Source organism: Oxyura jamaicensis, chromosome 3 (assembly GCF_011077185.1).
Source record: "Oxyura jamaicensis isolate SHBP4307 breed ruddy duck chromosome 3, BPBGC_Ojam_1.0, whole genome shotgun sequence".
NCBI classification, from domain to species: Eukaryota; Metazoa; Chordata; class Aves; order Anseriformes; family Anatidae; genus Oxyura; species Oxyura jamaicensis.
Genome location: NC_048895.1, coordinates 110,702,666 through 110,727,617, shown reverse-complemented (window position 1 = coordinate 110,727,617; position 24,952 = coordinate 110,702,666). Strand labels below are relative to the sequence as shown.

At 41.3% G+C, this 24,952-nt stretch overlaps 1 protein-coding gene across 9 annotated transcripts in view; it reads right to left on the bottom strand.

Moving 5' to 3' along the window:
• KLHL29 (kelch like family member 29) overlaps positions 1 to 24,952 on the bottom strand; it is a 390,896-nt gene that overhangs the window by 318,841 nt on the left and 47,103 nt on the right. For 7 of the 9 annotated variants that reach the window (XM_035321012.1, XM_035321021.1, XM_035321009.1 and 4 more), the window contains exon 2: positions 7,073 to 7,179. The gene's annotated coding sequence lies outside the window, so the exon portion shown is untranslated. Of the gene's footprint in view, positions 1 to 7,072; positions 7,180 to 20,090; positions 20,142 to 24,952 lie in introns of those variants that run through there. The other 2 variants (XM_035321011.1, XM_035321019.1) reach the window with 2 other exon arrangements.

The window sequence follows — 24,952 nt, the reverse complement described above, 5'->3', positions numbered from 1 at the left end:
CTAAATAAGAGAAAAAAATTAAGTACTTGCTTTCTTTTTCACTCCCCTAAGAGCCAGAATCTAAAAAACTTTCAATTCTCAATATCACCTTCCTTAGCAATACAAGTGGCCTCTCCCCTGCATATAGCTAGAAAAAAAAGTCTGCAAACGGGGCTGTGGAAGTGAGTCTTTCACAGAATTGAAATCTGTTCTTGTGATTTATACCAACAGCTTCTTGTTGTCCGGACTAAATTAGAGAAAGGAGCAAAGAAGTGTAATTACATTTCAGGATATAATGACAGTTGACAACAATTTTAGCCCCACTGTTTCGCCCGTGTAGGAAATGGTTGGTCACAGTGAAGAAATCTGTTTGCCATGTGGAAACCTTTGAGTGGGTTAGTAACCAGCTACTGTACCAGATATGAATTTTTGCAGTCAGGTTTATATCTTCAAATTCACTGAAGTGGAGATTTATTGCAACAAAGACAGAAAACCACTGGAGGGATGTGCTGGAAGTGGAGCGGGACAAAAAGAAAACAAACAGAAAATACAACATTCTTGGATTTGCAGGGGTTTATTTGAAGTGCCTTTTGTGTTTCCAGTCTAAATTATCATGGCTTATAATACTGCTACCTAAATCACACAAAGACAAGATTTGGTAAAGAGTTAAGTTTTGCAGAACATGTTTTGGGCAAGTTTCATTAGAAATAGCTTGAAATACCTTTAAGAAGTATCATATTAAGGACACTTAGTTTGGGGGGTAAATTTTGAGCCCTTCAGCAGAAAGCAACCTCACCGCACGCAGGGACATCAATGGCTCTGAGCCACTGTTTATGCAGTGGAAGGCCTCTTTAAATCAAGCATGTTTAAAAACGTCCTTGTTCTAAGTTGCATGTACCGGGCAGCCCATCACAAATTTATGTCCTCACGCTTTGTAGAGTAATCATGCTCATATACCCACATAAGCTGCCTGTGAGCAACACAGGCACTTCCGCTTGGTTAATCTTCCCCCATAAAAGTTAAGTGCCTCATAGTCCTTGTGTGTGGAAGCCTCTCTAAACCAAAGCGTGCAACTTTTTCTGCCTATAACACATGCATATTAATACATGCATAATAAGAAAACCTGGGTTAATTGATTCTGACCAACCACCATTAAAAAAACAACACACAAAGAATAACCACAAAACAGTCTACGATCAGAAAAAAAATGCTTACAGAATGACTATTGAATTGCAAGTTTTGACCTTTGGGGATGTGGGGAGCAGCATTCATTTCCTTCCTTTGAGAAGCTAATACTTGCTGTAACCTTTTTTAAAAAAGTTACAAATTGAAATTGTTCTTTTTCCTAGCCCAGCTGACAGTGTTGCTGTGGAGAAGCTTGCTTCCAGAGGAAGTGGAATGTAAAAACAAAGTTGCTCTGACCTTAACAATAATCCTGTTTGCATATTACAATACATTTTCCTACCATAACAAGGCAAAGTCCCTTGTGTTCCGGTCAGAAAAAGTCATCTTCCAGTAAAAGCACACTGTGATCAATAACATTTTCTTAATATATTATATTATCTCTCACTGAAACACTTTTTCATTTGGCATTTCAGGCTGACTAGTAGGGGAAATTCATGACAAAACTCAAGATGGCAAATGAGATACTGCAAATTAATTCCATCTTTTCGTTCGTGAACAATTTGACAAGCCTGTGTCGTCTGGCTTCAGCAGAAGCTTTCTCAGCTTTCAAATATACATGAAACAGAAGAATCTGCTCCACTACCATACCAATCTTCACTTGAGCCTGCATAATTTTGTGTTGAAATACACTGTAGATTAAACAGCTAACTTTGAGACCAGAGTTGGTGGGGGCCTACTTTAAATATTAGTTTAGAAAATAGACTCAGAAGCCTGCAATAAAAATTGTGAAATTGTATTTTAAAGTCACAGCCCAGAGCATAGCAGAGTGCAGGAATCCTGCACTTCTGAGCGTGTTTTGCCACCGAGCTGTCTGCAATCTGATCCTGAAAAAGGCTGAGTGATGAAAATGCTAGCTGAAGGATCTCAATTTGGTACCTGCAAAGTTCGAAGACAGCTTTGTCATGATGGGCATTATAGTAAAGTATTTCTCTATCCGTGTGCCTGAAATTGCTTTTGCTTCGCTGAGTAGTAGCTTTGTTCCCCCCTTGGAGTTAATGTCCTTCCCCAGGCTGAAACGATGACCTGGTGGCACAGCCAGGAGCAGAGCCCATGCTTCCCGCCTTCCACGTGGCAGCCCATCATCATTTTAGCAACAGCAGCTGCAGATCCAGCTGCATTAGTGGAAGTCATTGGTGTTCAGCATGGTCCAGAAAGGCACGATCCTGCAAAAAGGGCTTGGGTGCATGCACAGTATCACCAACAGGATGGCTTACATGCACCTGGTCTCTGCAGGATTAGGTGCAGAATCACTGCCTCCATTAATATTTCAGCATAAGAAATAAGGGGCAGGCTGCTGTTGAATATTCATGCTGTAGCAATGCTCTGTGTATGAAGTCTCTAGCATAAACATGCAAAGGCTGTACCCATACCCTGAAGAATTTACCATCCAATGCCCCAATTAAAGAGGTACTTAAGTATGTACCCTGCTTTAAGCTCACAGGGCAGCCTCATCGACTAATTGTATTCCTACAGCAAAGAACATGCTCGATTTCTTTACTTAAATCAAGGCTCATGTTGAAAACAATTTAAAGGAAGTGGGAGAAAACGGATGAAAATTTAATTACATCTGCAAATCCCAACACCTCATTAGGACAGAACCATGTAAAGGGCCAAACACAACATATACCTCACAAGTCATTCATAGAAGATCAACATTTTGTCAAACTGGGGAAGAAATGCAGGCAGGAGAGATGCATAGAATAAATCCAAGAAAAAGCATATACATTTGTGAGATAGAATGGGTAAAAATGAAGTTAGTCTCATTGATAAGTAAGGAACACAGATGACAGTAAAGAAAACTGAGGGGGAAGAATGAAATAATCAAGATTTTGAAGGAGTGAACAAAGTTTGAGGTACTTTTTTTAAAGCAAAATAAATTAGGTAGTAAGCTTTCATGTAAATGAGCACTTATAAAATTATAAAATAGCCTTTCTAGGTGAATCATCTCTTTTATGATTAATAAAATCTGCAATCTGAGGAACACTGTCCTGATAACTTTTTGCCATTCGCAATTATTGCTCATCCCGGCACCAAAAACTCATTATTATTAGAGCTGACAAAAAATATTTAACTGCTTCTATGAAAGGACTTAATATTTAAAAGAATCTCAAGTTTTCAAGCTTTGTTTCTACTTCTGAATCTTGAACGTGAAAAAATGAGGGCATCCTAGCAACCCTTGTGCACGTCTCCTTCAATTTCCAACATGTAATTTGGATAAAAGCATCTTATTTGTATGGCAACACAACACATTACAAAAGTCTATTTCTTTGGATTAAGAGCAACCTACTAAAAGTATAGAGTTAACATATCCCTGTATAACTACAAGCATGTATTTTATACTATAAACATACATATTTTTTTGCCTATTTTATAGCAGTTTGCTCCCAAGGAACCAAAAGCATTTAACAGCTACTGTAGAATTCACAGCACTCTTGTGAATAAGAGTATGTAATCTCCATTTTAATGGCATGGAAGCTGAGGCACAAATATTGCAAAGGTGGCTGTGGAAGAGATAAGAACAGAAACCATACTGAACTCCAAGCTCCGTGAGTAAATCACATCCCGACACGCATCATCTATAGACAGAAGGGAACACCGGCATTTTTGTATCAGCACCTACAGAGATGTTAGTCTTAACATCGCCCACCTCCTACTCCACCTTGCTCGCTGGCACCAACAGGGCAGCAAAATGAGAGCCATGTTAGAAAGAATACTCCAATACAAGTGTTAAATGGACTCAAGCACAAACAAAAATAAAATATTTCCTATGCAGAGGTGCTTGACAGACATGATCTGAGCTCTTTATAAACTCAGATTTTCAACTTCTAATGGTTTAGTGAATAGTTAGAGGTTTGGAATACACAAGATAGGCACTATTCTCAGGGTCAGCCAGTAAAAGGACAGGCAACAGGTCCAAGTTATGGCAAAGGGAAAAATCTTTTTTAGATGTAAATAAGTAAAAGGTCAGTGAGTGCACTCAGCACTGGCTGCACAGGGAGGCTGCTGAGTTTCAATCCTCAGGGTTATTCAGGATTTGCCTGGACACAGCTAGAGGCTGCTGAGTTTCCATCCTCCAAGTTATTCAGGATTTGCCTGGACACAGCCACAGCCCTAGCCCTCAAAAAACAGCTCTATTCTGAAGATGGCCTGTGTTGAGCAGGAGGTCAGCTGAGATGACCTCCTGAGGTCCTTCCTTAACTAGATTATTCTATGAATATCATACCAAATACAAGTGAGGTTACCCCTTGGTTTCTTTGCTTCATTCCAAAGCTCATCACAAATTCATACAAGAAGTATGACCCTGGACTTCCACGAGCAACTTCTACTTCTTTCAGCTTGCTCTCTCCTGGAATGGAACAAACTGCTATCTTTGCTCTAACCCACCAAACGTTACAAAAAAATGAAAAGCAAAACACAATCATTCTGTTCAAGCACCTAAATGCATGTGGTCATTTGAGGTCTTGCTTTGAGTTTACATACCTTTTCTGACCCACGCTCCTTGTAAGAAATACTCAGAAAAGCAATCAGGCTGCTGTGCTGAGACCCACTGTTGTTAAAATAACTGCATCGCAGTAACAGCTCGCTACTTCTTCCTTTCATTTCAAATTCCTCTCCACCCGCACTTTCATGGGAGGTGCTGCATATGGTGAAAGCCAATTTAATTTGAACCAGAAAAAACAGAGGTTAAGTACTTGCCTAGTTAGAACACAAAAATTGCAACAGCATGTGATCATCAAGATATATAGGGTTATGGCCAACATACACAAATACTTTCTATGCTCTTCAGAAGTTAAAATGTGTTTTAAGGGGGGCTGAGCTGAGCTAAGAATGTCCCCAAATGGGTAAGACAGACAAGTATGTGCCTCCTACAGGCAGCTCACTTCTAGAAGTAGACAGAAGTTCATCCTAAAATCCAAGCCTTTTTCGAACAACTTGTCAGTTCGCAGCAGAAGCCTTGATGAGGTAGCCTGGACAAAATTGATCCATCATTTCCAAATACACACAACAGCTATCTGTGATAAATAGCTCCAATAAGGAGAATATTTTTGTTTGCTTGTTTCTTTGTTTCCTCCCTTAACTAGATCACAGACACTGTACCAGAAACACCCAGAGGACCACCATAATCTAACAGAATAATTATACGACATGTTGATATTCAGCCTAAGACTATCCTCAGCATTTTATATTGATTTGAACTACACCATGCTGCAACATATCACGAGCCAGATCTGCTAGACATTCCCCAACATGGAAAGTGAATTAAACTGTCACTCATCACCGTATGAGTTGCTCTAGTATAACTACTTCATCAGTAGGACAACATTTCTCTAAATTAAAAACAAAATGCTAGGTTGCAAGTTAAAGTCTTCATCCTCTTTCCCATACATTTTTTTTCTCTCTCTATTTCTCATACCTATTTTCCATTCAACCATCTTCCCCAACTCAGTAGGTTTAACTCTTTGCTCCACCTGCCTGTTCAATGTTTTTTTTTTTCCCCCCTTTCCTTCTCAGTCAATATAAATAAAGGAACTTGCACATGAGCTCCAGCCACACCATTAGTTATGGTCTGAGCACCAAACTACTGATGCGCTCCTGGTCCTTTCTGTAGACCATTATGAACAAGCTAGGCAGCAAAGCCTGCTGGAGCACATCTCCCTTCCCCAAGGGCCATCTGAACTGTGTGTCAAGGCCAGGGCAGTGTTCCTAAGAATCCATTCCCTGGCTTATCTCCCAACACATACACTCCATTAAAACACTGGAAAAATAACACTTTATTCATTGTGAGGGCTACTAAAAAAAGGTTATTTAGGGGGTGTTTGATTTTACTACCACTGCAATACAATTACAGTTGTTGGTATCTGCAATTTACAGCATTACACATGCATGCAGGGACAAACAAAGAAGGAATATAAAATAAAAGCCTTATTCAAAATTCAGGCTCAACTTCAAGCAACAATTTCATTTTTCTATTATTATATAAACTATTTATGATTTTTGTATTGGCAGCACAGAAAAAGATTAAACACACTTTCTTTACATACTTGTACACATCCAAGCATACACAAAATTTCCTGTTTTACCATGATCATACTAATGATAGGAATTGAAAAACATTTTGAAATTATCAAGGCTACATTGAAATCTGTAAGCTAGATTTGCAAGGAAATACATCCATGAAGACAGTTTCCAATGTGTAGTACAAACCTATTTGTGGGAAGAGGCTGACAGAAAGGTTACGACCAAGATGTTGGGGATGCTGAGGTGTTCAGTAAAGAATCTACTGAGGGAACAGCAAACACTAGAATTGCACAACAGTGAGAAAAATTAAACCGATCCAAATTAAGAGAAGAAAGGACTTAGTGGTTTTGGCAGATAATACATTGAACCTGAGCCAGAAATACTCCCGTGCAACAAACAGCAAATGCCTCCATCCTGGGCTGCGTTAGCAAGAGTGCAACCAGCTGGTCCACAGAGGTGATTCTGCTTTCTGACACCTATTTGCGAAGTCTGCAAGATTGTAATTGCGTTATAAAGAATGTTTCATTTGTAACACAAAGATGCAAGTGTATTTTATAACTTAAAACTCAAAATGATCACTACACTTGAATAAGTGCCTTACAGCTTTTTGCAGCTTTATGATATAGACTTGCAAGTCTTCAGAGACAAACTTTGCTCCCTCTAGGAGATGTACAACCCAATTCAAATACCTTTTATCAGGTTTACAGCACTAGCATTCATCCTACTACATTATTTTTCCAAGTGTAACACAGATGGTCAGTTGCAAATGTTCTGACAGTGATTTGCAGCAGTCACTGGAAGGGAAAGCATAACCCAAACTACATTTGTAGTAAGTGGACAAGAGCATGAAAGAGAAAAAAAAACAAAAACCAGATAACTGCACACTTACCCTATGATATCCAGAATCTGTATTAAAATCAGCCTCAGGTGTAACAGTCAGTAAACAGGACAGCAAACCCTTGCATTTAGCAGGAGGTTTCTGAGAAGCCAGATTACCTAGAAAGAGTAGAGAAGAATTATTTTAATACACAAAGATGAAGTCACCTATGCTTAATAAGAATAGTCTTTAAACGAGCCACAGCACAAGAAAAAAAATAGCTGCATAATGGGAGATGATACATGCCACCACGATCGGCACGAAGAATTTAATCCTCTGAAGGTGACAGAACTCTGTTACCAAGCATGGGGAGTTGGACGCTGGTAGATTCTTAGGGTTTAGCAAAGAGCATCTAATACCCGAGATAACACGGTGTTAACCCTCTGATCAAGGATGTGGAGGAGACCAGAAAGAGCATGATATTTTGCTTAATTAGTTGCTATCAAAGAGAGGACAAGTTCAAGCACTTGCAAGAATGAGGAAAGGCAAGATTATTTAAAAGTTTAATAGTGTTCTAGAGTCTTTGGTAACACAGGGTTTGCCCAGGAAATAAAAATAATCCCTAGAGATAAATTTAAAGAAATATCTCATTTTAGTGCCCAGAGTAAAATGACTATTCATTAAAGTAAAGCAGTTTTATACCTATATTCTCCATCTCAGATTTAATATATAAGGGAGTAATCTCCATGACAGGAAGTGGAATGTAATCCTGCAAGAATGAACTGCTGTTATTATCTGCAAATCAATACAATATTTTTTTTAAGTGGATATAACAGTACCTATTGATTTCACATTTTTAGCACTGGAGGCTCTACAAAGAAGATTCTTACAGTGACAAGAGAAATGCAGATGAGTAAATGAGTTGATATAAATTAATTTTTAAGTTCACAGTGCACTCCCCTTGAACAAAGCAATCGGATTGCTCTCCCATTACCTCAGCTTAAGCCTCTTTCATTTTATGTAAATTTCATTTTATGTAAACTTAATGTTTCGTGTAATTATAATATTTTGAGTTAGTAGAGCAATCCTACCTGCAAGCTACAGAAAGCTTACCACTCAAAACCTCTTGGAAGAGGTCTCCCTGTCCTGCTACCATATTATTACAGAATATCTGTACGACTCTTGTTACATTTAAATAGCCTGACCAAGTTTAAAAGAAAAGTCTGGAGAAGAGGAGACTCAGGGGTGACCTTATTGCTCTCTACAGGTACCTCAAGGGAGGCTGTAGCGAGGTGGCGGTTGGTCTATTCTCCCATGTGCCTGGTGACAGGACGAGGGGGAATGGGCTAAAGTTGCGCCAGGGGAGGTTTAGGTTGGATATTAGGAAGAACTTCTTTACTGAAAGGGTTGTTAGTCACTGGAATAGGCTGCCCAGGGAAGTGGTTGAGTCACCATCCCTGGAGGTCTTTAAAAGACGTTTAGATGTAGAGCTTAGGGATATGGTTTAGTGGAGGACTTGTTAGCATTAGGTCAGAGGTTGGACTCGGTGATCTTGGAGGTCTCTTCCAACCTAGATGATTCTGTGATGGTCCAAAAGGTGAGGATGGTAAATTAACAGGAAACAGAAGCATGTGGAAGAACCATATAATGGATCGAAGGCCACTCAGTGGGTCTGTCAAGCCATGAGCTCCATTGGGCCGTGATGTATTACTTTAGGAGAGTTTAACACAACCGATAGACTCCAACATAATTCTGTAAATGAAGCATACAGCAACTTTGGCTTGATGAGCTGATCAAATCACATTGCAATGACCTGTAATGAGAGCTGACTGCAGTGCAAGAAGTACAAAGGGGAAATGGGGAAAAAAGAAAAAAGAAATCATACCATTATGAAGAATTTAAAGTGATGCAAGTAGGGCCAGCTGACAACCCAAAAGACATCTCAGAGCAAACAGACAAACCATTTACAGTTTTTAGTTCTCGTTTTGTGCAGGAAAGCAAAAAAAAACACACAGATCCTTCTGCAAGTACTAGCCAGCTGCAGGTTAGTTTCTTGAAAAGCAAGACAATAAAGTAACAAGCACATGAAAGGCCGGGGAACAGTGCAGATAGAGAAGTGTCTAGTCTGCATTATCCCCCTCCGTTCCAGTCTTCTGTCATGCAGTGCTACACTCTCCTCGTTAGCCTGCTTTGTTTACAGGGTTAGACTCATTTTGGAGTTAAGGCTTCTCAAAGAGCTGGTCTATTCATTTCTATAATGCTTCTCAGATGCATTGCCGAGACATTTCAACTGAGTATTTCTGACTTTTGCGACATGCCTAAAGAATTTATCATGAACCGCCTGAAAAGGCTCGAGCATAAATAGAAGCTTTTTTTTTTTTGGCTGGGTTTGTTTTTCTGTTTTTCATAGAGTGCTGTTTTCAAAGCGAAGTTTACGGAAAGGACAGAAAAAAAACCTCAAGGGAGTCATTTCTCCTTTGCATAGTGAATCATCGTATCACAGTTACCCCATCATCTCCAAGGGCAACACCAGGCCAAGGCAGCACTGGAAGCTCTCCTTCGGGAAACATCCACTTCTCAAACCCATCTCGGGATTCTCATTCAAGAGCAGCACAGACCTTGCAGAACCAAGGAAGAGCCTTGCACAGCAATAAAAAACATGAAATGGGTTTCTGATAGGGAAGAGGACTAACCTAATAGACCAGTAGCAGTTTTACATGAAGGAAACTTTTCTTTCTCCACCTCAAAAATGAAAGACGTGAAGAACATCTACATAGTGTTACTGCAGGCTCTAGATACAGTGCCATAGGGAAAAGCAAAGCACACCTCACAGCTGGATAAGGGATATTTTAAGAAAGGAAGATCAGAAGGAAAAAAGGAACAAGAAAAGCAATAATCCTTCACCGTGAAAATGGTACGCAAGACGGGATGAAGTTCAGAATGTTTCCTTCCTCACGGCCACACAGTTCCAAAGAAGAGTCAAAACTGGGACAACATAAAGACAAAATTAACGTTCTTCACAGTTTAACATACTGCAATTTAGATTTACAAGGCTTTGGGTGGCTTCTTTCCCCTTCTTTGGAACAGCTTGGCTGTTGTAGGAAAGGATTTTGATATTATTGAAACTTAACTGCAGTTCACGTTGAGGGGGAGGCAGGAGAGTGTCTGGCAGACAAATCAGAACCACTAGAATAAAATACTGAAACTGAAAGATGCAGAAATAAAGGAAGAAGCTTTAAGCATCTAAACCCAAGAGTTGCCCTCTCTCATCATAGTTTACTGTCTTTGAAGGTAGAGACTCGCTTCCCTATATCAATACTTTATGAAGCTGAAGGTATCTTACAGAGGCCAGTCTCTCCTTTAGGAACCTAACAGCCTCAAAACAGATAAGTCATATATCCTGTACCGTACCTAAGCTTCTAAATTAAAAAGACCTGAAGCAATATACTGGAAACCAGACATCAGCTTTACACATTCCATCATCGTAGTAACTTTCATGAAGTTAGCAACTCTTTGCTTGGGGTAGAGCTTTCAGGAGGCTACATCCAGATAAAACGCAATCTAAGAAGTTGGTGTGAACTCACCCACCTCATGAACCCAAGCTTCCTCATGAAGAAACGCAATAAGCAGAGATGCCAGGGTAGTTAAGAGCAGGTCTGGATCTTTTGCAGAAGGGAAGTGTAACACTGGGATTCCCCTAAACATCATGATGCTCTTCTGGGATGGGTAAAATACAATGATTCTGCCCCAGCAAATGATGAGCTAGAGTGTCAGCACACAGATAATGGAAAGCTTACCTTGCTTCCTCTCTAAGAGGTGTATTAGAAAAGAAGTCTCCGTATGCCAAGGAAAGGTAAGGGAGAGAATTATTTCATGTGATGTCAAGTCAAAAAAAAAATTAATGCAGCAAAACCATCTTTCAGAGCCCCAAGGGCAGTAACTCAGACCAGCTCATCTACCAAGAACTGCACAAGGTGCGAGAAGTGCATACAGACTTAAAACAGCATCCTCGTGATCTAAAGCAACTGAGGAACAAGGAGCAACATTCTGCAACTCAGTACTGTAACAAGAGCGTTGGAAAAAAAAAATCAATGCTTTCCTGGGCCAAACAGGACCAGCCATCAGGAGATCTGCCTTACTTTGTGCAGCATCCACAGAACTAGAAAACAAGAAGGAAAGTCACGAGGAAAGCAGAAGAGTATTAGCAACCACTTGCCTACTGCGATACGACTGCACTTGCCAGGAGGAAGTTGAACAGCTTCCAAAATGCAGGGAAAAGCAGAGTGGAAGGCTGTATCTTTAGAACAAAGCCAAAGGTGTTGAGCAACGATGGGCTAAATTAAGGGTTCAAGGAAGTTTTCCTTCCTGAAGCAGTGGGCTTCTTTGGGAAGGAAGACAAAGAATAAATAAAATAGGTTGAAGATGGTCTCTGGGTAGGGAGTGGCTTATGTTTGCTGTTCTACATCATGCAGAGTCCCGGAAAGCAGGGAGCAGCCCAGGAATCCCTCGGGGCCTGTTTCAGAGCTCCCCGATGCAGAGTTCATGCTGCAGCCTGCGGCAGGCACCCGAGGCACTGATCTCAGCAGTGCCATGCACTGTGCAGCACCCAGCTGTGACAGTCAGGAGAGTATTTGGAGAGGAAGGATAAAACCAAGGACACAGAGACAGCTATTTTAGGTTAATTAATCAGAAAAGGTTTTATGCAGAAGCCTTCTACAGAAGCCTGCCTGTGCAGACAAGCTACAGATCACCTGTGAAGCAGCAAGTGCTTTAGAAATGCCCTTTACAAGCTGTGATGTATGGCAAACACCTGCCCCTATACCACACAGCACAGCTTTGGGCAGGGGCAACATAAGGGAAAAAACACTTGAGGGAGGCACAGTTGGAACAAGTGATTTTTTGCAAATAAGGAAAAGGAAAGCAAATGGGGGGGGAGAGAATCCCATATAAACACTTAATAGGAAGCCTAAGTAGTTTCATAAGCAATAAAAGAAGGGTTTTTATAAGCAGTATATCTGGCAAAACAAAAAAAAAAAAGTTGCCTTTCTCAGCCATAGTACAACAACTGGGAATTACAACAGGCATGGAGGGAGGGACAGGCTGGCATACCCCAAGCTCTCAGTGCTGCACGGGCTGGGGACTACCAGCTGCGCAGTCCCAGCATCTGGATTGTATTCAGCTCTTCCAGCTGTACCAAGGAAAATCTCCCTGTGACCTGCTATGGCTTCTTCTGTTGCCACAAACCACGAAAGTGGTCTAGAAAGGGAACAGCTACGGATCCCACGACAAGCTACATAGGCTCTGAAGTTATGCACAGCCACAGCCAAGTGTTACAGGCTGGGACAGACAGAAAGTAATAATACAGGGCTAAAACCCAAGGATGCCAAGTCTTCAGACCTCTACTTGACTTCATCAGCTCTGTTGACAGCTCTGTGCAGTGTTGCCCACAGAAAGGTATTTTGTATGTTGACCCTGATCTATTATTTATGGCAGAATTATTATTTATTGCTGAATTTACTGATCTTTTCCCTACCAGACAACTACTAATCTGCAGGCTAAAACGCTGCCATGTCTGGAGACCCCAGAAGATCTGCAAGCTGAGAGGATCCTGAAACGCTCAGGAAAAGCACAGGAGAACTGCCTGTTCTCATCATGGTCTGAAAGAATTAATGCAGTGCCACTGAGATTGAGTTGTCACCTGAGAAAGGTGACCAGAGGGGAGGATGTCTTACTGTGAGTTATTCATATAAATATTTTGTAGTGGCACCAAATGAGAGCAGATTTACTGTCTAGCAGCTCTGGGTTTGAAATGATAATTGCCGAATTCCTAAGGTATTCGTGGTATGTTTTACTTTTAGTTCCTCACAGTCACGCTCATCTCTCTGAAAGCAGGCCAGCAACTATTAACATCTCTTCATCAAAGACTTAGACAGACTGACAGCAACCCCGAGGTTATTCAGTGTAATACTTTTGAAAAAGTCTCCAAAAACTAGAACACTGACCCATGCTTCAGCAAAGAGTTAAGCTGGCTAAATGGAAGAACACAGTTTGAGCTTGGTACCCCTCTGTTCCATTACAGAGAGGAATTAACTCCTCCTATGACATTGCGTAGCTTTTGAGAAAACATTCGTCCTTTAGGACTGTTCAGTTTGCATGCCTGCATGGATAATCACTTCTTTAAAAGGAAGTATACATCAATAACATTCATGGGGAGCTTTATAAGAGCTTGGCAAACGTTTCTGACAAAACAAAACTCAAACAGAAGGATTACTCATAAAATGCTACATCAACAACTCTTTTGACAGGCATCTGGATTATGCTGCTCTTTCAAAGGGAAAAACAAAGATGTCACTTCGAAGTTTAAATGGAAACAGTGAAATATGCTATTAAAAATATCAGATCATAAACAAAGCTATTTTTGCACTCAAATGCAATGAGCAATTATGGCAAAATTTGCCAAGATACTTTACAGGCACTCACTCTTCTTTTTTTTTTTTTTTTTTTTTTTCAAAACTACTTGGAAATACTGCAAGATACACAGATATCAGAGCTTAGTAACTTGCACAGATTTATACACCTGGAAGGTCAGACACCCAGCATCAATAGCCTGTCATGTCTCATCTTTTTCTTCCAATGACTTTTAGTTGATGCTTAAAAATCCTGTCCTCTAAGAATGTATTTCACTACCCTGAACCATGTCAAACACATTATGTCATCATCTAGACAACATTCATTTATGTGGTATTCTGTAGTAAGACTCAACCGGATAAGTGTGATGATACAAATAGGACTTTCTTACGCATTCTAAGTTTAATTTTTATTCCCCAGGAAAAGCTCAAGGAAAGCTACTGAGATGTGTGGAGTTCAAAAGAGATGTGCATATTATTCACATGTAAAAAAGATTGCTGAAAAGGCTGCTTATTCAAACGAATGCAGAGTTCTAATGTGTCTGCAACGTGCAGTTCAAAATTGTTCACCTGAATAGTGAGGTTTCTTTGAAGACAAATACATACAGTCTGGTAAAAGGGGAAGATTTCCTTAAAGCGGAGTCAGCTTCTTCACAATTCATTGAAGTCCACTGGCTTTGCTGGAGATTTGATGAAGGTAATAGGAAAGAACATGTGTTGAAAGATCTTTTATTTCCTTATTGAAGCAAAGACTAGCAAAGATACCTTTTTCTGAAAGGGTTTTAAGGCATTGGAATTAAAAGGCTGGAAATTTTAGGACAGGTTGACTAACATATCTTCTCAATTCCAGTGCTTCACTTCAAAGGACTGAAGCATTTTAGGTTAAAAAGGCCTCAACTCCTTTGACATAATGAACCAACTTTCCGTGGTTCAAGATCTCCTGCAGATATTTGTCCAAAAAATATCAATAGAAAGAGTAGAAACAAAACAAACCTGTTGTTTTGCCACGTGCAGATGTTTTTTTTTTTTTTCAGGAATCTGGTAGCACAACCAATGGCAGGCGATGTGAAGACAGATGCATTGTGTTTTTTGTAGTGCAGGAGGAATGCTGTCACACAGGAGGGGTCCTGAGGACCAGGACAGGAATAGACAGGGACAGCAGCCAGGACAGTTGCTCTTACAAGGAAATAACAGGATTTTCTGTGGCTTATATGAAACCTCACACAATGCGAAGACAGACTGAGCAGACAACAGGAACCGCACTTGGTTCACGATGTACCAGTGACAGCAGGAAGGAAGAAAAAACCAAAAAGCTCATTCTGTTGGGTCTAATACTGCAAGAAGGGAAGGGAGCTCACAGTATCAGTTGCTCAGGAAGAACAGCCTGTACTCAAAAGGGCAAAAGCAACAGTTTCGCTTACAATCTGAATCAACATGACTATACCCCAAGAGAATGCAATAGCCTCATGTGATATTTAAGAGCAAAGTAGTCTGGAAAGGGAAAAATATAGCCAGGGTGGTAACGCTGCTATAGTGTGGTATGGCTGGCAACATCCTTGTATCCCCAAAAGGTTTTTAAAGCTATGAGTGTCTAAAAAGAGCTGAGAGGATGACAGAGCAATGTCACCTGATTCCTTAAGTACAACCTCCATTTTCTGGCTCACTTTGGGAACGCGTTGACCACAGAACAGAGGAGCCCTACCTTCTTTGCAGGACCAACCCTATTTGCAGGCTAGATAATCTTAGCAGCCCTCTTTTGAGCTTAGTCTGATCCTCTTGCAAATAAGGCACAGGACTCAATTTCTTGCCTTGTTCAGGAAGAAAAATTGTAAGAGTCCTGTCACAATTACCAAATTTCTAGAGATGCCTTGGGGGAGTTGGTGAAAGGTTTTAGTAATTAATTATTCCTGCTGTCAAAATCTGTTTTTTTTTTTTTTTCTTATTATGAATTTTCTTGGCTTTCATCTCTGGACAATGAATCTTGTTATATTTTTGTTCAACAGACTGAAGAATCTTCTGTTCTTAAAGTTTCCCATGTAAAAAAAGTTAATCAGTTCTTTCTTTCACTTGGATTAGGGTAATGAGTGCCAGTAAGAAACCCCAATGGCTTAAAAGCGTGCCCTTCCACCCATAAGCCATCACCACTCTTCTACCATCAAGCTCCTTGAGATGCAGACAACTCAACACAATACTCTGGGAGCATCTGCACTAGGGTCAGACCCAGTTTTAGTGCGGCCTCCCTGAAGTTCTCCCATGGATGTACACAAATTACTGAAAAAGGCAACCCAAGAGTTTTGTCCTACAAGCTCACGTTCCTCTGCTGTCAACTCAGGAGGGGAGCAATAGCCCTCTCCTCCTCTCCACTGACTTCAGAGGGAGTTTAGGACAACCAGGTTAGAGTAAGACACCAACTTTAAAAGGCTAAAGTTGGGAAAGCTCAATTTTGTCGCTCACATACGCCACATCAAATTATTCTGTGCTACCTTCTTAATCAAAGTGGTGTTATCAAGCCAAATGCCTTGTAGAAGCAAATCTTATCATCTAAACTTGCAAACACGTTAAAAACACGTAATAGACATCAGGTTAGCTTGACAGGATCTATTTTCTATAAGATCATGTTGATTGGCACTAATTATATTTTTCTTGCTCAATCCTTTGCCAGTGGTCCCATTTATTATACCCCAAATCAATATTAGGATGACAAGACTCAAAATCTTGCACCTTTAAGGCACAGATCTTGGCCACTTTTCCAAAGCAATGAACCAGTTTCCAAAGCTGACTGCCAGCAGCACACTGGCATGATGGAGCTCTTAATCTCCTCTCTTCACCTCCCAGTTACAACACTAAAAAAAGATCTGTAGCTTAATTTGTCATCCCCAAAGAAACAGCAGAATAAACAGATCGGTTACAAAAGATCCCCTTTAGTGAAAGGGAAAAAAGTAAGTGAAGACAGAAAAGGAAGTGTGGGAGGTGAGCAGGTTACTGTCAATCAAACTTTTGATTCCATGAGAATAATTAGAAAAAAAAAGTAATTCCTTCACAGCAAGAATTTGTTCTCCTGATGTTAATTGTTGATTTTAGCATGTGTGACTATCACAGAATTCATTCAGTTCAGCGAGACAATCGTGCTGTTCAAATTGAGCTGCTGGATTTAATTTAAGAATTAAGTTACATAAAAACATGGGTTTTAGGCTCTTTACATATGGCGCTGAGAAACTTTCATCAGTGGGTAGCCTAAGAGCTAACCTTCTGTGAGAAGAGTCACAAGCACTCTGCAACAGCCCCAGCACCAGCACGCAAGGTGAACATAGGGAAAGAATTTCCCTGGAAGATTTGTATTTTCCTGGCAATCACAACTTCAGTTATGTGTGGGGACACCACAGCAGTGCTAGCTCCAGCTCTCCCCAGCTCGCAAGCTGTATCGGTAAGCTTGGTGGACAGCATTCCACAACTACTTTGAATGAGGCATGAGAACAGGTCATTTCGTGTCACTAAGTTACTGCTTACATGTCACTTAGTTTGGTGTTTTGACCAAACGTGAAGAGAATTGAATATTCCACACGAAGAACTGCAGTGCTTCCCTTGACATGCTTGCTTACGGCTCTGACTAAAACACACCCGAATTCAGCAGCTACATAGGTAGCAGAGATCTTGCTTTTGTTTCACAAACCAGCACCAGCACAATCAGGAAGGTATTAATTTAAAAGCCCTCAGATAGCACCCGTGGAGAAGACTACTGTTATTTGCCTTACAACCCCAGGCAGTGTCCTGCATCCTGTCATCAAATGCTCTGAATAAGCTCATCGCACGCCTGCTTTCTTTTCACTTAGGCAGTACGTACAATGAACACACTCCAGCTCTGGGAATGCTGCCATTTACTTCCATGGCTTTATCCTCATACCTTGAGGGTGATGTCAAGATTAGTACAAAAGCCTCCTCCTCCACAGCTCCAGCTCTCTGGCGATACACTTTCCAGGGAACAAGCTCCATATTCCATCAGCATCTTCATCTGAATTCTCCTTACCCAGTATGAAGGAGGTTTTATGGTCCTTGTTCGTCCTATGCACAATTCAGAGACTGCCTTCATACAGCCAGCCCAGACAACTCTTTGGTCCTAGACCGCATCCATTTCCCTTAGGAGCTATGCAACCTCTATGCCATGCTACGGGCACATGATGTTGAAGAAAAAAGGCCTATCAAAATTATTTCATTGTGTAGCGTGGCACCTGCAATGGCACAGATTCAGCGAGGTGCAAGGCCAGCGTAAGCTCTGAAATTTTATAATGAGCCAAGACAAGTCAACTGAAGGTGTCCATGCTACAAAGGCTTTCCAATGTGCTCGTCTCTGATCATCCACCAAAAGGAAAATAGAGTTACAAGTAAAAGTGTTCACCCATTTCACCACATCCTCCTCCCTTACACCAAATCCTACCAGGTGCAACAGCATATTAGTTACAACCTTGTTACTACATTACCTCAATTTAGGCAGGAGGTGATGCCCACAGGTTGCTCGTTTCAAGTATCTGGTGCATGGAGGTCACAGTCCAGCACAGCGCCCTCGCTGAGGTGCTGCTGCTGTGAGCACACATTCTGGACACTTCATTTACTAGGTAGCTGACTGTCTTTAGTAAAAATCACCTCGCCGTAAAAAAAAAAAAAAAAAAAAAAAAAAAAAAAAAAAAAACACCCCCCCTCACCTGCAGAGAAAAGATATCTGTCCCCAATTCCAGAACTGTGGCCGAAAGAAAAGGCAGTCCTAATCAAAACGTTGGGGACAGTGCAGGATCCCAAGCTACAGCTCAGTCTGTACGGATCTCTGTTCAGCGCTGAACACGACTTGTCTCTTTCTTTGGATTCTTTCTCCCAAACTACAATAGACAGCCCCAGAATTAATCTTTATGATTGCAAGGGTAACTTCTCACTATGAGGACAGTGTGGCCATGGGTTATTAATGAGGGTCCTGATCAAGTGCACGTTCAGTCCAAATCATTTGCTAAAAAGTTATCCTCCTATAGGCTATATAAATACATAATACATCTACATTAACCTGTGTGACACTGAAGCAGCCTTTCCAGCAATCTGGCCTACTTTATCTCCAAAGTAGACTCTTATACCTCATTTGAGTGAGTGAGCACACATTTTAAATAATGATGAGAGACTCCAATTTTCACATTTTCATGGATGCAGTGTCAAATTTATTTGTAATAGGATCATCTATTATCTGTCAGTACTGAGCAAACTAGGTGAGAAAATAATGGTTAGTAGTACATTAAGGAGTCTACCTGGAATCCTGATCAAAATTAACACATGGTAAATGGAGTTGTTGAAAAGAAAAATATTACTTGCCAATTGCTTACTTAATGAAGCCTGCTACTTCAGGTTTAAAAAAGCCTTCCTCCAACCATTCTATTTTAAACATGGAATATTTAACCCACTGAAGCACACTTACTACAGTAGATCTGTTTATGGAAAAATTTCCACCAGCGCCAGACAGCAAGAAGAAGAAATGGTGTTACAAACTCATGAGATCACAGAAGTTGGGAGCTTCCCTCATTTGGCCCTGACTTTACAGCTTCCATGTGGATACATAACACTACCTCTTGTCCAGATGTTCCACAAGTTCCAGGAAGAGCAGAAAGGCTGGTTCATCTTCATGTCCATTTTCTCGTCTCCAAGCTATAAATGGATGTGAACAATACCCAGACGGACTTATTGCCCTAAGATTTTCCATCCTTCTAAAGGAAAGTCTCTCCTCCTTAAACAGGAAAAAAAAGATACCCATGTACTTGCATGTACCACTATAGCATCAATCTCTTCTGAAACGAAATTCAGTAAACTCCCATTGGTAAAGTGTCACCTCCACATAACTCACTTGGTCTCTTACACCTTCCAGATGTGCTGGAATAGCTGCTGCATGCTAACATGGTCTAAGGAATCGATTTGCTTCACCAGATCCACCCAAAACCTTGTGCTGGCCAAAGGAGGCGGGGAAAGAGGTGGGGAATCAGCCACTAGAAAGAGGTGGGGAATCAGCCCAGTAGAAGATGGGGCTTAGGCTAAAGTTGTAAATTCTACCAGTGGAAGTGTCCAAATACAAGCACATGATCTTTGGTTTGCTCACAACATATTCAAGTGCAGAAAAAAGTAACCAAAAAGAACTAGAAAACAAATGGAAGCTTCATGCTTTAAGAAATGATATGAAATGTAAAGAGAATTTTGTTTGCCAATACTGGACACATTACAATGACTCATTTATGGAAGAAATGCATTTAGTGGATACAACTGAAATAATTCTAGATGTCCACTGAAATGGAAATACTCTTACAGGAGTAAAATATTTCTTCCTCCTTCCTTAAGAAATAAGCCAGTGAAAGCATTTTGCCTGTAAGCAAGCATAATCAAATTCATACTAAGCTGTATTAAAATAAATATTTCTCAGTTTTGTAAGATTAAAGTACAATAATTTCAGACATAATTTAAAAAGTCATAATATTAAAACCTAGATTTAATATAAGGGTTTAGACAACGTTAAGTGATATCAGTGAATTCTTTTCAAAATATGAGTAAAAGGATAACACCCTGAAATTTTAAAAAAATGTATCTCTCAATGTCTTCTAGCCATCTGAGGTCAATTCCACCACACTTGCACATTTAAACATCATAAAGTTTAAGTATATACCTACATATATACTTTCATAACTGCTGAAGTGCTGTTAGTTCTATCTGTTCCTTCTGTATCCTTTCCCATGAAGTCATAGTTTTCAGTATTGGCTGCACAAAATTACTTTTTTTGATTGTTTGTTTCAACATAGCCAGCAGTTGTTCAGAGATTATTTTCTGTACTGGGACCAATTCACTGAAAATAAGACCAAGAAAAGTTAATTTCTCAGTCACAGGCTAGAAACAGACAACCAAGTGGGATAGAAAGATATTACAGCCTGACTTTATAGCCTTGAAGGCATGGGAACATATAATAACCGGTTTAGGTCCCTAGAAGTACATACAAGCATTTTTGGAAAAGCCTCATTACAGCACCTAAGCGCATGGACACTACCCGTTTATGTAATTCTTCTTGAAATCAATAAAACTGAAAAACTCTTAAAACCTAAAAGATGCACGGTATAGTGCAGATTGTGACCAAAGGAAGACAGAGCTTTAGCAAGTTTTACGAGCTTACATCCATGGTGTTGATATGATTTAAAGGCCACTTCTGTGTGGGTTCTTCTCTACCTGACCTGAACGCTTTCAAGACTGTTGCGTGCTCATATGTGCCAGAACTGCGCTGGTCAAGAGTAGCTGGGTTGCAATCTGGCTCTGCAATCCAGAAACTAAATAAAGCAGCACCCAAATCCTGAGAGGGATCCAACTCACTCCAACATGCATAAAGCAGAGACATCAGAAGAGAGATAGTCCAACCTGTATAAAGCATTGAAGACTCCATCAGAAGAGGCAGACTAAGACACTGCTTGTTGGTGGGACACACACGAGAAGGAGAGCATCACAATTCTCATCCCTCTCATACTCCAGACCCTGGTCTTGTGCCACAGCCATCACGTTGTGCTGCCCCAAGCCGATAGTGCTGCCTCCCTTTGTATCTCCTGTAAACCTAATTAAAACTAATTAAAACTAATTGTAACTACACTGGCCACAGGTACCCAGAAAAATATCCAAAGTATGGCTTGTTGTCATTTAAAAGTAATCTATTTTAAACACTGTAGCTCTTAAAAATTGCTTATTACTTAGTCTTATACATATACTACACTTTAACAGTCTTAAAGCCTAGCAGTATGTAGAGATAGGAGTATGTTATTGATTAACAAGAGTTGTATCGATTTAAAGTATTCAGTTGCAAGCCATTTGAATTATTACTAACTGAAGAATATAATGGGCATAAATTAAATGCAATACAGAGCAAAAATAAATCAGCTACTTAAATGAATATTCGTTGTTTAAAATCCTAAATAATTTAAATCCTAAGACTTCAGTCACTTTGATTTAGAGCATTTCACCTTGACATACTCTCAGAGCAGGAACAGAAACATGTAGTAAGTCACATCTAAAATAACCAGGTATATCAGGACAGAGTGAGATTGGAGCTATGCTAGAAAGGAGGAACGCTTCGAGAAATGAGCAAGGCAAAGAAGGAGGCGTTGGACAGGATGTCGATGAGAAGCAGCTTCATGTACATGTTCCTGTTCATGTACAGGAACCCATTAATCAGCAGAGCAAGGGCCAGAAGGGAAGAGAAGCTTCTGGATGAGCTGGCACTGGAGCACAAGTGGCCTGTGTCAAATCTCCGGGGTTAATCACCATCCCAGTGACATGCCCAAGGAACAAAACGTGCTTTTGCTCAGCACACATGACGGCTGACAGGTGAGAGGAGGTATGCAGCTCTATTTTGAAGGTTTACATGAACACTTAATGGGCCGGAAAACAAAAACCATTCACGGAGTTCTGAATTATTCAGTAATTTCTCTAATTATAAAGTGACTTGGAGCACCGCTATTGTTCCAGGCAGTCCTTTCCTATCAGGGCCCATTGTTTAAGGCGGCGCATTCGAGCACTGCGAGCTCCCGCACACCAAGGCAAGGTTCTCCCAAGTGTCACTTCTCCCCAACCATTTTTCCTCCAGCAGGTAATACGCACATTATCTACGCTGACCTCTCCTTAATTTATAATACCTCCATGTCATAAACCAATTATCAGTATTTGACACGAGCAGCACTTGCTAGTTTGAAAAGCAATTAAAATTTAGGAGCTGTCTCTCGTAACAAAAAAAGCATTCACAGAAGTAGCGCTACAGAAGAGCTGCGACATGCAAGCCATCATTCTAATTCTGCCTCTATCAATCAAGCTGGGTCTCGCTGAATAGCGAAACTCAGGCAAGCAAACAGCAATGTTTATGAGGTGCAGCTGGTGGTACTTACGTTAACAGCAAAAGCAGCATCAGTTAAATTAACATTCTTCATTCTTTCATTGCTCATTATGGTTTGACAGACATACCCGCAGTCCACATAAATGACTTAGAGCAAGAGAGCTGTCTAGCATCCTGCCATGAAACAAGACCACCTAATGGGAGCAGCCACTGTAATTAAAACTCTGGAAACCAAGATTTATACTAGTTTGAGGATGCAGTGGTGGGTATTATGACCTACTTTAAGTTTATTAAAGGAATCGTGAAAGCCTGTACCATTACTCTAGTGAAAAAAAAAAGGTGTCCACAGTTTGTGATATTTGTCCAATAAAAAGGACTCAGTGCTGTTTTAATCTAGGAAGCATTTGTGTTGTTTCAGGTCTGGAGATGCAGGGGAAGAGCAAAGAAAAAGATATTACTTAAGTATTAACTAATCAGCTTCCCCCGGAGGACGCTTTTCTTAAATCTTACTCGTTCAAGTTCACAAGACTTTCTTTGATGGGGAAAAGCAGCAACTGGTTCTACTTAAAAATTTACAGCCACATTTAATCTCTTGGATCAAGAAAAGTTAATTTCATCAATTCAAGGCAGTATTTCATGGAACTAGAAGTGTCAGAGATGAATAGACTACCAAAAATGGGGTGAAAACCCACACGAGTTTTAAAGTACGTCTAAAGCCCCTGAATTAGACCTGACAAAGTAATAGAATGCATTAAGGCTGCGATTCGAGCGCATTAAGGAGGCATTAACATCAGAAAAAATATGTTTAAAAAGAATAAATAAATCACACGGGCCTGCAGTTATACTACACCTTTAAAACGCTGCGCAAAGGAGCCTTAATCCTCCTGGTTATTAGGCACAGATTGGATCACGAACAAGGATTCAGCATTCACAGGAGTGGCTGCTGCATGCAGGAACCTCGCGGTGCTGTGGTTCACTGGGTGGAAGCAAGTGCCCCTACTCCCCAGTGGGGCTGCGGCACCGTGAGGCATGCCAGGAGCGGGCTCACCGGAGATCGGATGCTGGGCAGGCAAGCGTCCAGCATAAGCCCAGGAAATGCTGCGGGGAGGAACAAAAACTCCAAGTCTGGCACCCTGCAGGGAGGTAAGCCCTTGCTTCAGCTTCCCAAACCTGATCTCCCTACTGGAGTTAGCGCCTTGTTTCATCTCCCTTCCCCTCCTCCCCTCTGCCAAGAATAAGAAGGGTGAGCTTTCCCCCCCCACCCCTTATACAGTTCAGAAGCATCATTCCCTTTTCTCCAGCAGCTCAGTGGTTGGAGCACTCACCTTAAACGTGAACATCTGTGGTTCAATCACCTCCACTGTCTGAAATCTGTAACCCCACCTTCCATCCCCCTTTGTGGCCCCAGGTTACCAGGGCATAATTTAGTTACCGTGCGGTAACTCTCCCTGTCCCTACTACGGCACCAGAGGAAGGCAAGCATGTACCCACAGCCACCACTCCCATACAGGGCAGAAACAGCTCTTCCATCCACCTCACACCATACGCACATGCCTGGGCACGGGGCAGGGAAAGCCCTTGGCCAAAGTTCTGCCCAGGAGCACACCAAGTGCACAATCCCACTCAAGCCCGTGCCCTAGCCTTGTTTACCAGTAAGGATGTAGCCATATAGGATTGAGGTAAGTTTAAAATTCAACCATTAAAAACAACTTCATTTATGCAGAAACGAAAGCGTGCCTTCAGTGGTGACCAGTGGGTGGGCCTAACCCTGCCAGGAGCCCTGCTGCCCCTGCTGCTTGCACTGGCAACTTCATGCAGAAAGCTTGGGGGGAGGGACCCCAAAACCTAACAAACCACATCTGTTGTGGCCAACTGCTCTATTCCCTGTGTAATATTCATATTTCTTGCAAGAGTTACATTACAGTGGTGAGTTATCTAAGGGCATATCTACATTTAAGAGCTCTTCTTGCACCTCCTCTGTGAGGAGAAGCTGAGAGATCTGGGGCCATTTGGCCTGGAAAAAAAAAGGGGGGGCCCGCGGGGGGGGGGGGGGGATCTTATCAGTAATTGCAGGGAAGTACAAGGAATACAGAGCCAGGCTCTTTCCTGTGGTGCCCAGTGCCAGTACAGGAGACAATGGGCACCAACTGGAGCACAGGAGTCTCCCTCTGACCACAGGCAGCACTTCTGTGCTGGATGCGTACTGGAGCCCAGAGAGATTGTGAAGTCTCTGCCTTGGAGATCTTCAAAAGCTACTTGGACATGGGACTGGGCACCCTGCTGGAGCAGGCGTTTGAACCAGAGGCCCCTTCCAACCTTGACCATTCTGTCAGGACCCCGGTCTCACCTGCTGTCCCTGGGAACCTCAGCTGCTCCTCACCCAGAGGACTCCATTTTACAGCAACCAGCTTCCCAACACAAAGGGCTAAGCAAAAACCCCTGGGGAACTAGTTAGCGCTTATCTTGTTTTCTTCACTGGTATCACCAAACAGCTGGTAAATGACTCCTATTACCCCAAGGGAACACACACATCATATCCCCAGCACTCCCACTCAGACTGTACTGGGAACGCGCCAGGGTGACAGCCTCTTGTGCTCGCATGAGACTGCCAGACAATTTCCAGTGAAACAAATATACAATTTAATGCACAAAGAGTTCTTCAGAATCTAG